Here is a 12,761-nt window from a genome sequence, read left to right as displayed (position 1 = left end):
GGTGGTATTAAGTTCTTTTTTATATATATGCTAGGTAAATAGAACATTATATTATATCAAAATCGATATTATGTACTAATGTTTGCATGTGATTAGTCTCCTAGTAGGGAAACCAGACTAGTCACAACTAAAAATTTACTTTTTCCATCTAAAATATCTAAAATTGAAATAAAAAATAAACAAAATTGCATGTTAATACTGATATAACTAGCCTTTCCAATTCTATCCCTATCATTTGCAGTTGTCGAACACAAAAAGGAACTAGACTAATTGACAAAATTACATAACATAGCTAATCATTCAGAGGGTGAATGTGCCTATATTGTAACAAATGGGTTGGTACTCCTTGGAGTCAGTAAAATTTAGATTAGCATATGCATTTGCCATATTTTTCACCTTTGTGTCCAATTTCCTCATTTTTTTTTGGATCTCATCCAGGAAAAAGAAGTATTTCTTGTTTCTCCTTTGATTGCTCCACTAGAACTCATCCCATTATCATTTTGGCCTACCAATAGATGTCAACGGCTTGCACATATTTTGTATTGTGAGTCCTTGTTGTTATGGTATCAGGGATGCATTTCCCCATATGCACCAGCACTTCCTCATTGGTCATAAAACTTCATTCAACTTGAACCTCCTCTTTTTCCTTCTCAATCTCTTGTTGGACTGATAGGGGTGTGGTATTGAGAGAGATATGGGATGAGCTTTCCACAAATTTTTATGCCTAGGACATGGAGGGACCCAAACCCTCTTGTTGTCCCTTGTGATTTTTGCCTCCCCTACCTCTTGTCATAATAAATTTAAAGGTAACAAATAGACAAAATCTAACCAAGGGAGAGTTAAGAAAATTGATACAAAGATCTGATCGACTAGCAGACAATCAAATGACCAAGAGAGGGAACTAGGGAGATTGTTGGAGTGGAACCCTTGTGAAGACATCCTAAAAAGGAAATCTGCAAGAGGACATGACGATGACTACTAATATTCAAATTGCTAGGAGTCTCAAAACAAAAGTTAGCATCCTGACCTCTTACTTGAGTATATGTTCAAATTAACATAGAGAGCAAGACTAAGAGTGAGGAAAATTGAAGCCCACAAAAAGCTATGAGGAAAGGGGTGAGGTGGATTAGAGTCTATCCACATGAGCAGAGAGAAAAGGAACCTCTAGGAAATCGTGACCAAAAAGAGTTGAGAGTAGCACATTATATACATTCCAGAATTTCTAATGCTAGGTTATACAAAAGGAAATTTCCTTTGTTTCAAAACACCTCACAATGTGCAAAACATGTGCCTATAAGAGAGCCCACAACCGAAGAAAAATACATAGAACCAAGGAATTGCTAAAATTGGAGCAGACAAAATTGACAAGAAATAACCATGGATGGAATGGAAACACCTAGTTTAATAGGCAGTGGAAAGATAGTGACTTGTCCTCTTGGTTGAGTCCTTGACCTTCAAAGATTTTTGTGGTATCTATATCTCTTGTCCTTATTCTAATGCATGTATCCTTCTTGTAATCGACCCCTGCATCCTCCATAATAGACCAATACCTCAAAGCCTCTATAGAATTGTCGATTATCTCATGAGTATTCCTACCTGCATTTTCACCAAAAATGCCTTTAATGCACAGGGTGGTATGACGAGGTGTGGTGGAAACCCCTTTCAGATCAAGTTCATTGATTGTGTGCCAGGTGGAGGGTGTCGTTCCCTCCCAGCTTCTCCTTTGTTAACGAACCATTAACTCCATAAGGCACCCACCATGGGGTGGTGGAATCAATTTTAATGATTATACCATTTTTTAATGAGGATCAATTTTTATAAGTATACTGTTTTTTAAGATATTCATATAATTTGGTTATTATTTTAAGAATAAAAGATTTTAATTTTATTCTTTAAGTAAAAGGTTACATTATAATTATAATAGTATTTATTTTTATGTATGGAACTAAAATTAAATGTTATCCAAAGATACATAATTCAATGATAAATATCAATAATATTGGTTTTATTGTGAATAATATTTAGGTTGAAACCATTTTTTAAATTTTGGAGTAAAACATAAAACTCTTTTTAATTGCTTAGTAATGGATGTTTGCCCCCTTACTATCGATCACTAGTGAACCATTTGAGAGGGTATGGTTTTTATTATATAAGATAATGAATAAGTTTGCATTAAATGATTGTGTTCTTTACCAATTTTAATAAGTTTTTCCTCTTTTAAAAAATATGTATCTTTCAAAAATTATAGTTTTATCAATAATAAATTGATAAAAGGAAAAAATTAATCCAATTAAGTAACTATTCTTCTTCATTAAACAAGAATTTTGTAAAAAATTATAATTTTATTTATTAATAATTTTGATTACAAAATATTTTGTAAAAGGTTTAATTCATTTTAAAATTAGTTTTTATCTATATTTTAAAATAATAAGTAAATTTCCTCGTATGGGGTGGGAAGAGATAAGATGTGTAGAAGATAGCATGTCCTAATTAACACTTGTTGTAGCAAAATTTTGCATAGTTAAGATGTCAAATACTTTTCAGGCAAAGCAATAAATCAGAATTAAAAAGTTTGCGAAAGTTTGTGTTATAAAGAGGAGATATGTTCTTTTGGTTGCTTATTTGCTTATTTTCTCTTGTTATTTTGATATTTATTAATTTCAGTTGGTTCTACAACATTAAAGAACATTATACAAGCATCCTCAAAGTTTCTTATCCCAAACACATCTTTGATTACTTCAACAAGCAGTGAAAGGCTTGTAGTGCCTTTCATTATAGCCCAATGAGTGGCCATCTCTAGAAAATATGCAGATTTTGGTTTTGGAATTTCTTCATGGTCAGCTCAAGGACTGTCAAAATATGGTTCGTACTGAAGAAAACTAAAATAGGCGGTTGTTTTAATAATCATCATGAAGCCGTTAATGAAGAGTTATGGAACATGGCTACATATAACAATGGGAATATGTATATGGAGCAAAGAATATGTTTAAACTCACTATTGGACAATTATTTTGTTGTGCTTATTTTTAAGAGCATAAATTACCTACAAAGTATCTAACCAACAAATGATTATGAATCATTGTTAATCTCTTAGTTGGAAAAACTGCCATAAGGGAAGCATAGATGTTGGTCTCTCTCCTGTCAATTTTCACAGGGGTCTAGATAATGGATTTCATATACATTTTCTGAACAAATGAAGGTAAATTTCAAAAAACTGCGACACAGGTTTTTTTGCATAATCACCCCCATTAAGTTTCACGCGAGAAGATTTGAAAATTTGTGAACAGTCAAGGATATTTCATCAATTCTTCTAAAAGTTGTATGCCCATTTTTTTCAAATGAATGCATGTTTGATTTCATGTCATGACTTTGTGGGTATATAAATTTTGACCAGTGCAGAAGCATGACTATAGAAATCAAGAATCTAGGGTCTATAGCCCTAGGTAATGTAGCTTGAAAATGGATGTATTCCAAACATCATGTGAATAGATTATTCTACAGCACTGGCTAAAACTAAAGATATGCACATTTTTTTGTGTCATTCACTAATGATAAGAGACTGTGGGGTTTGTAGTCAACCTAGTGATAATAAAGAGATAGCAGCATTATAAAGGTTAAAATTTTGTCAAATGACCAAGTAATTAATGTTTGCTCCTTTTATCCTCGCCATGGAAATTGGTCACTTATGAAGACTACACTTGACAAGGAAACAAATGTGAATGTAAAGGGGTCAAAAAGATGTGATGGATAAATAACATTATTTTTGTGAATGGACTGAGAACATTGTATTGTAGAAGTCTCCTATTTGATCTAGCAGGCTCCAAATGGAAACCTCTTTTCTTGCTCCTTTTATGGAACTTTCTCTAAGTTTTACTTCATTCTTCGCTTCTAGAGATGTAATGCACAAACACACATCAATTCCATTATCTTCCATGGTAAAAAATCGAAAGAGGAGGTGAAGATGTTGATTATAGAGGTTTAAATGCTAGCTTTATGGTTGCAAAAATAACAATTAGATTAGACCATGTTGGGTTCAATGAGTAGGATGGGTGAAATGGTTATGTCAACGACAAAGTTTAGACTTGATTCAGTTTGTGTGTACTACTTTGGGGGCTAATGGTCTTAGATTTTTTCGTGGTTTCGCTCTTAAAGATAGTGTAACAGTTTTGCTCTAAGGCACAATAAAACTTTCAGGCCTCTAATTTGGTCGCAATCGGGCATGGGAGTCGCAATATTTTTTATTAGATCCGTATTTTTAGATTGATTTCAACGATGGTTGATTTATGTTGATGCAGGTTACCCAACTGTTTTTTTTTTTTTATAGAGGTCTTCATAGGTGGTTTTTGTTTTTGATCCTTAAAATGATTTCTCATTTGCATATTTATTAATTGTTATGCAGAATCTGCGACTGTGAACATAAGTATATTCCCTAGACCTAGTGGCCTGGTCTAGAACAACAAAAATCAAAGACTATAAATTTTTCCTTAGAATAATTGGAGAATGGAAAGATTCTTACTTATGATCTGTCGCAAGCTCCTCTGTCTTCTTGGCTTGTTAGTTCCAACCGTAGCTCTGATCATTATAATTAGAACCTACAAAAACAAACAACATAAGCCAAAGATTTACAACATCTATGTAGCATTATCCAATCCTTGTATTCAATGGATCAAAATAGCATTGAAACACATGTACATAATCATAACATTACACATGTAAGAAAACAATATACTCTTTGTATTAATATGGAAGGGAGATAGTTTACAACCAAAAGTGGAAGTTGATCTTGTAAATATCCTCCATTGACTTTTCCTTCCTTGCCACAATGTAAACCTCAAAGCCACCCTAATGCATGGGATGATAACTCTCTTATGATCAAAGCGGCAACATAAGGGTATGATCAGTCTCCAAACTCCAACCTCTAGCTTATGGATGGCAGGAAATATATAGGAGAGGATGGTAGTTTAGGAATTCTTATCCAATTACCAATCTAGGCTTGATATCCACTCTTGATGGGAGGATGAGCTCAAGGGATAAGAGGTGAAATCTCCAAGGTAGGATCAGATAAGATTCAAATTTCTTATACAAGGTAAATGGTTGTAACAACTCTTAGAAGCTTCTATAAGAGGAAGCTTTGAGATTATCTTTATTTTTACCAAATTTCTAGAATCAGCACAACCCAAGCAAGGGAAAACCTGCTCTGATTAAAGCAAGTGCAAAACTGAGCAATCTGCCACTCAAAGCAGGTCCCTAAAGGGTCAAGGTGCGATGGGCCTTAAAAGCACTAGAATGAAGTAGTCAAGGTCGGAAACTTAGGGATTTGAGATATTCATGCTTAGGGATTTGTTTAGGGATGATGACAAGGTGTTCATGGATGTTGATGGGTCCAGTTTGTAGACCTATTAACTAGATGTGACAAAATGGCCTATAACATATTCCCCCATAAAGCGCAAAGTCAGAAATAATGGTTGATGATTTAAGTGCTTTACCTTGTGACAAGTCAGGATCAAGAACAAATGATCAGATCATCATCTCTTACAATACATTTTCATTGTGATATCTTTGTTGAGAGAGGAACATACTCAACACATAAGCTAACATTACATGTACAATGGTCAAGAATTCGTGCCCACTGATGAAAAAGGGTGGACCCATGATTGGATGACTATCTATATGATCATAGCCATCATACAGTGTGATCTTGTATAAATCCTAAAATCGCAGCCTGAATGGATGGAACTAGATTTGGGGTCTTCTATCTCGTTCACCCAATCATCCAACATATGAGTCTAACCATGTGAATAAAGGAGCTGAAGTCAATCATGGTAAACACCATGTGATTACCAATCAACGATGTATGTTGTTAACAAACGTGAGAGGAACCATCAATGTTGTTTATGGCTCTCAAGGTACTACTGTACAATCTATATGGTGTGAATGAATGAGTTGAATTCGAACACCACACAGAATCTATCAGACAAAGGCTAATGATGAAAAACTATCGCTGAGAGTGAGGAAAGTTGCCACTCATCTATACAAGTCCCAAGGTACTGAAGGAAGAGTTTCTAAGTCAACTTCCTGGTTAATGAGCTGATGTCAACAAGAACCAACCCGTCGCAAGAAGGCCTTGATGTATCCCCCATCCATGACACGAAAAAAGTATCATGATTTGAGACAGAAAGACTTTGATGTGGAACTAGTTCAGGAATGACAAACATGGAATGAAGGCTTAAGAGTATTGTAGCAGATATTAATTGAATGAATTCTCTTGAACACATTTGTGACATGAAATGGAGTTGGCAACATTGACCCGAAACCAAAAATGAAGGCTCTGAAATTGTGTGATGAACCAAAAGACAAGTAGATTTCCCAACCCAATAGCCATAGAGATGAAGTGGAGGAGTGTTGTTTTCAAGAGCGACTTACTGCCATTAATAGGTGGAATGTCCCAATTTCCCAATTTCCCCAACCATTGTTGGTTAGTACCTCTTTATTTTTTAACAAGCTTGAGGAGAATAACATATGATTGATCTGTAAGTTCATCCTTCGGATGAATCCTTCCAAGCATGTTTAATGAACCCTGAGAAGGAGTGGTTCGGTCCCATCATGTTCGACAAGTCCATCATTGTTTGATGTTTTAACAAATCTAATGAAGGTTTAACTCGACATATTTTTCATGTTTAAAGACTTTGAAAAAGAGGCGAAAAAGAAAAATCCAAAGGTCCATTTTCGTATATAGTCTCTTGAGTCCAAAAAGGAAAAAAAATACTTAAGAGAACCTCTTAGCCATGTTTGACTAAGGTATTCCTTTTTTGTATTTAGTCTATCTTAGTACGGAAAAGAGTTAAACTTATATTGAGTAGACATCTTTTCATTTACTTTAATGAGTTCAAAAAGACAAGTGCTCGACAATCATTTCATGTTTAGGGAATCTGAAAAGAGCTGAAAGAGGACTCCTCCTAGAGGAACAAGTGGTATAAAGGGCAGAAATTGGTTTCTATCATGATGGAATTTCTAAAAATATGCAAAGGTCAAGAGGCTAGCTAATAATATGATCGGCCAGGCAGATGGCGACAATGGAATGAGAAAACCAAGGTTCATTTGGCATAATTAGGCTGATAAAAATGACAATCACGAGAATAGGATGAGAATGGATGCATTTTTACACAAGCTTGCAACATGGGAAACTATGCTTGAGAATACTTGAAGATGATTTCATTTCTTCACAAGCTTGAAACATGAGAAGAATTATGCTTGGAGTGGTTTCATTTTTACATAAGCTTGAAAAATAGAAAAACTATGCTTGAAATAAGTTGGCATGCCCCCAGTATAATGACTCAATTCGAGGTACATGCCCCCAGCATAATGACTCAATTCAAGGTAAATTCCCCACAAGCTTCATTTCATGCACCTAAGTAGACTACTGGTTAATAATAGGTGGATGGAATGAGGGTTCATTTACGACATCAAGTGAAAGACTCGACTGGAGATTTATGAGATCTAATCAAAGACTCAAAATGGAAGGGGATCTATTTCATTTTTTAAATGAGCGTGACACAAGAAAAGAACTATGCTCATGGGACGTTGTTTCATTTTTTAATGAGATTGACACAAGAAAAAGGACTTTTCTCTGGGAACCTTGTTTCATTTTTTAACGAGCTTGACACAAGAAAAGGAACTCTACTCTGAGAACCTTATTTCATTTTTTAAGGAGCTCGACACAAGACAAGGAACTATGCTCTGAACAGCTTGATCATGACCTGCATAATTTCATGGCTCCCAAGAGGTTCTCATGAGATGGGAGAATAATGCTCTGGAAGAGATCAAAGGATCCAATGGAAATATCAGGTTCCAATGTTCCTAGTACATGATGCACTACATCACCTACCAGATCATCAGTAGATGAGGACATGGAACATGTTGCCACATAATTAATCTGTGGCGGGGAAGATACCACTTGTATATAAGGACCATTTAGGGAAGTTGATTGATTGGGAGTCAAATTAGGACCAATGAACAAAAGCTAGTCAATGGTCATGATTCTTCCTTCATGACAAAAACACATCACACGAAGAGTGAAGAGACAAGATCTCCCATGTCATAAACATAGTCAAGCCCAAGGAGTAAATTAATATCCAAAGGGCCTTGGACTACCATCACATATTTATAGAAAATCTTTCCTCCCAAAGTAATAGGCAACTGAGGAAGGATCCCTAAAGGTTAATTGGTTGTTGTATTAAAATCCAAACAATTATGGGTAATAGGCACAAGCTATGGAGAACCTGAAGCTTTCCAAGTAGTTGAGGACATAATACTAATATATGCACCTTCATCTATGACTGTGTGAGGTACAGCCATATTATAATCATGTACTATAATATGGAAGGGCACATAAGGAGGAAGATGATATCTTGGCAGTTGACTCCAATCAAAGGAAGTGACCATAATACTTGGAGGGGGTGTCATGGGAACGAGAGAACTTCTCCCTTGTGATATGGGAACGGGAGAAATACTCCCTTTTGTTGGGGGAATGGGAGGATTTCCCCCTATGCCATCGGAATGGGAGGATTTTCCTCTTACGTCATTGGAACGAGAGGATTTCCCCCCAGTTCATTGGAATCTGAATAAACGAGAAGAACTTGAGTGGTATGAGACTCACTTTCTACGGGAAAAGTATGATAAACTGAAGATGGAATTGAGTCAACCATTTTCTCTACCAATGGTTGGTTGGGAACAGACTCATGGTATTCACGTTCAGAGAGAGTGGGATTGATTGGATTTGGATTCTGATCAATCACTTCATCAACTAGTAAAGGATTGGGAGAAAACTTTCGATAACCAACTGGAAGACGAGGCTGAGAAGTTGTAAGGTTTTCCAAAACTTTTGAGGCTTCATCTCTATAAGGACAAAGGTGAATAGGATGATTTCCTTCACATAACCTACATGGAAACTTGACTTTACCCTTTTTCTCATGGACCTTACTGTTACTAGGTGATGGTTTCTCATCAGCATGATCACTAGAGGCTAATGACAAAGGCTGATGTGAGCCTATAGACCACATTTATAATAATTTGGGAATACCAGGATCATCTCTTATAAGGTGATCACCCTTACAAGGCGTGCAAGGGAATTTCACTCTACGGGGCTTTAAAGGTTTCTCAACATCAGTTGCATCGGTAGCAATGATTACTTGGTTTTCCCTTTACTTATTTTGCTTCTTCTTAATCTTCCTTTTCTTATTCTTCTTATCCACCAGGTTACTAGCTTTGAGGCTTTCACAAGATGAAGAGGAAGAAGACCAAACAGGAAAAAAAGGCAAAGGTTCAAGGTTAGGATAAACTTGTTCAGGTGGAGGACTACTAGGTTGAGAATCAATTTGGACATTCAGAACCAAGGAGGTTGAAAATAACCAAAACCAATGGTAAATCTGGGAAGGGACAATGTTTCCATATAAGAAGCACCAATATTTCCAAAAGAAGGAAAAGGACTAAGATTCCCATCAGAGGGATTTTATTGATTAGTAATTGTTGTCGTTAGTCTCAACTTAATATCTATAAGGGGTTGTTCCAAGGGGAGGATGTTATTTTGTGGCCAATTAATTGATTTTAGAAATTAAAGAAACAAAATAAAACAAAAAGGGGTAACTAGGTAAAAGGATTTACCAGGAAACTATGAACTACAATATACCACATTGGAAAACCAAGGATTTAGGTACGGGCAGGAAATCTCTCTAAATGTTGTGTTCGGTGTATCACAGTGTAAAAGGTGGCCGACTTGGTTACCTAAGGCGAGGATAGAAACCTAGTTTTGACTTCCAAAATATAACCTGAGGTATGAGGAAGCCTAGTCCGTAGTAGTGTTGTCTAATGTTGAACCAATGAGAGTGTTCCCATAAACTTATCATGTGTGGAGCGCCATGCAATATGCCCGAAGGTACATGGAGAACGGTTTGATGCACTTACGTACATGGAACAGGATATCATCCCTAGAATGTAACTCTGACAAAAAAACAGCAGCTCCTACGTTTAAAGACACTGGAACACATCTCTAGCCTAGACCTCTATGTGTGTTGTTTAGTTTCAAATGTTCCTTAGGTTAATTGATGTAAATTTTCGAGTTTATCTTGAATTATGTTTTGATTTCAAGGCTCAAAAATAGATGTCACCTGAACACAACTACGATGCAACTAATATGAAAAAAAGAACTCTTTTCACTTTCCTTTTAACAATGAAATGCCTAAGTAGGGGAAGAAGAAATAAATAAATAATGCAACAAACAAGTGATGCAACAATAGATCTCTAGAACTCCACTATTCCAATAAAAATCAAAGCCCTATATGCAATGCATGAGGCATAAGATTTTTCTTTTCAATTCCACTTAATTTTCATATGAAAACTAAGATATTTTCCTAATCATTGATAAAAGAAACTATTCAAAATGATGACTGAAACACCAATTCTTTCAAGCAACCCAATGATCAAGCAATCAATTTTCTAATGACCTAATGACAAGAACAAAGAAAAATCTAAACAAATTCTTATTAAAGGCACTCAAAACCAAAATCAAACAAGATGAAGGCTTCTAAGAGACCAAAACACACTCAGGGACACAAGGAGGACCAACTGGAACCAATTTAATCATAGGGAAAAGCATAAAAAGGAAATTTTTGCATGCAACTGGGGTAAACAGTGGTACTTAAATGGCTACATTGCTTTGTAGAGCAGGTGAAAAGAAGCCTAGGGTGCTTTGCAGTGCAAGTAAAGATAAATCAAACCAGGTGCAACACAAGAGAAGGTGTTATGTAGAGTAGGTAGGCAGTTATTCAATGTGCTCTGTAATGCCCTATCAACAGACCAAGGGGAGCGCTAATCAAGGAAAGCCAGTTTCTAACACAAAAAATCAAATGCAGCTCAATGAAAGGTCTTCCTAGGGTCAATTCAAACTGAGTGAGGCGCTGGAGGTATGTTAAAAAGGGGAAAAAATGAAGGAAACCACTTAGGGAATGAATTGAACCCCAGTGGAGTCATCAATTTGTTATACAGAATCTACGACTACGGACAAAAGTATATTCCCTAAACTTAGTGGCCTGGTTTAGAATAATAGAAATAAAAGACTATAAATTTTTCCTTAGAAGAATTAGAGAATGAAAATATGCTTACTTTTGCTCTGTCACAAGCACTTCTCTCTTCTTCGCTTGTCAGCTCATAGCTCCAATCACTATAATTAGAACCTACACAAACAAATAACACAAGCCAAAGATCTACAAACATCTATGTAGCATTATACAATCATTCTATTCAATGGATCAACATAGCATTGACACACATGTACATAAGCATAACGTAACACATGTAGGAAAACAATATACTCTTTGTATGAATATGAAAGGGAGAGAGTCTACAACCAAAAGTGGAATTTGATCTTGTAGAGATCCTCCCAAGTTGACTTGTTCTTCCTTGCCACAATGTACACCTCAAAGCCACCCTAATGCATGAGAATAATAACTCTCTTATTATCAAAGCAGCAGCATAAGGGCATGATTAGTCTCCAAAAGCCAACATCTAGCTTGTGGATGGCAGTAAACATATAGGAGAGGATGGTAGTTTAGGAATTCTTATCCATTTACCAATCTAAGCTTGAGATCCACTCTTAATGGGAGGATGAGCTAAAGGGATAAGAGGTGAAATATCCAAAGGTATGATCAGATAAGATTCGAATTTCTCATCCAAGATAAATGGTTGTAACAACTCCTAGAAGGTTTTGGAAGAGTAAGCTTCGGATTCTTTTTATTTTCCCTAAATTTCTAGAATCAACAATAGATTTGAGCAACCTGTCACTCAAAGCATGTCCCTAAAGGGCCAGGGTGCGCTCGACCTTAAAAGCAGTAGAATGAAGCAGTCAAGGTTAGGGCTTTGTGTAGGGATGATGGCAAGGTGTTCATGATGTTGATGGATCCAATTTGTTGGCCTATTGACCAGATGTGACAAAATGGCCTATAGAATTAACATTGAGATGTTATTATTCTAACATTTTCTAGTTTTCTAGACTATTCGACGGTTCCTAGATGTCATTCCTTTTCTTTTGTGATCGAATGGTAAAATGAAGCTTTAATGTAATGTTTTTCCAATTACGTGAAGGTTGGTAGATTTATTAAAGAGCCATGGAATTTTCTACCTAATGTGATAATTGACTACTATCCTCCAAGCATGGTGATGCCTCCAAATTGGAGCCAATTAGATTGCCTGAGGTTTATCCTGGATTCACTTATTGGAGGTGATTGGGTTTTATATGTGAAATTTCCTTAATTGAAGCTACTGGAAATTATCCTTCTATATTATGCAGATTTTTTTTCTTCAGAAATTAATCATGATAAAAAAGGAAAAAAAAATCATAATTGCAATTTTCACAAATAATAACAGTATCTAAGAAAATGACGCACACATAAAATTTAGACACCAATATTTTTGGACAATAGTCCCTCGAAAAACCCATTTGTAGGGAAAACCAGTTTTCTGGATGAGTATTTTATTATTATTAAATATTTAGCAAATTTAGGATTATAATGTGATTTCATCTTGTTGGCAAAGCTATGGAAAATTATCTTTTCCTGGCCATATTGACATGGAAACCACAAATTCTTCCTCTATAGAAAATTTCAGAATTGCAATTCTATTTGCACTCCTACCCAACAACTTGAACTAGTTGCTCCAGTAATTCGCACTACCTCTGAGAAAATGATCCTGCAAACAAATCTACATCCAAC

Source organism: Pinus tabuliformis, chromosome 4_1, assembly GCF_031772625.1.
Source record: "Pinus tabuliformis cultivar Carrire ecotype Pingquan chromosome 4_1, CPIR1, whole genome shotgun sequence".
NCBI lineage: Eukaryota > Viridiplantae > Streptophyta > Pinopsida > Pinales > Pinaceae > Pinus > Pinus tabuliformis.
Note: the sequence above shows the minus strand (reverse complement) of the source record.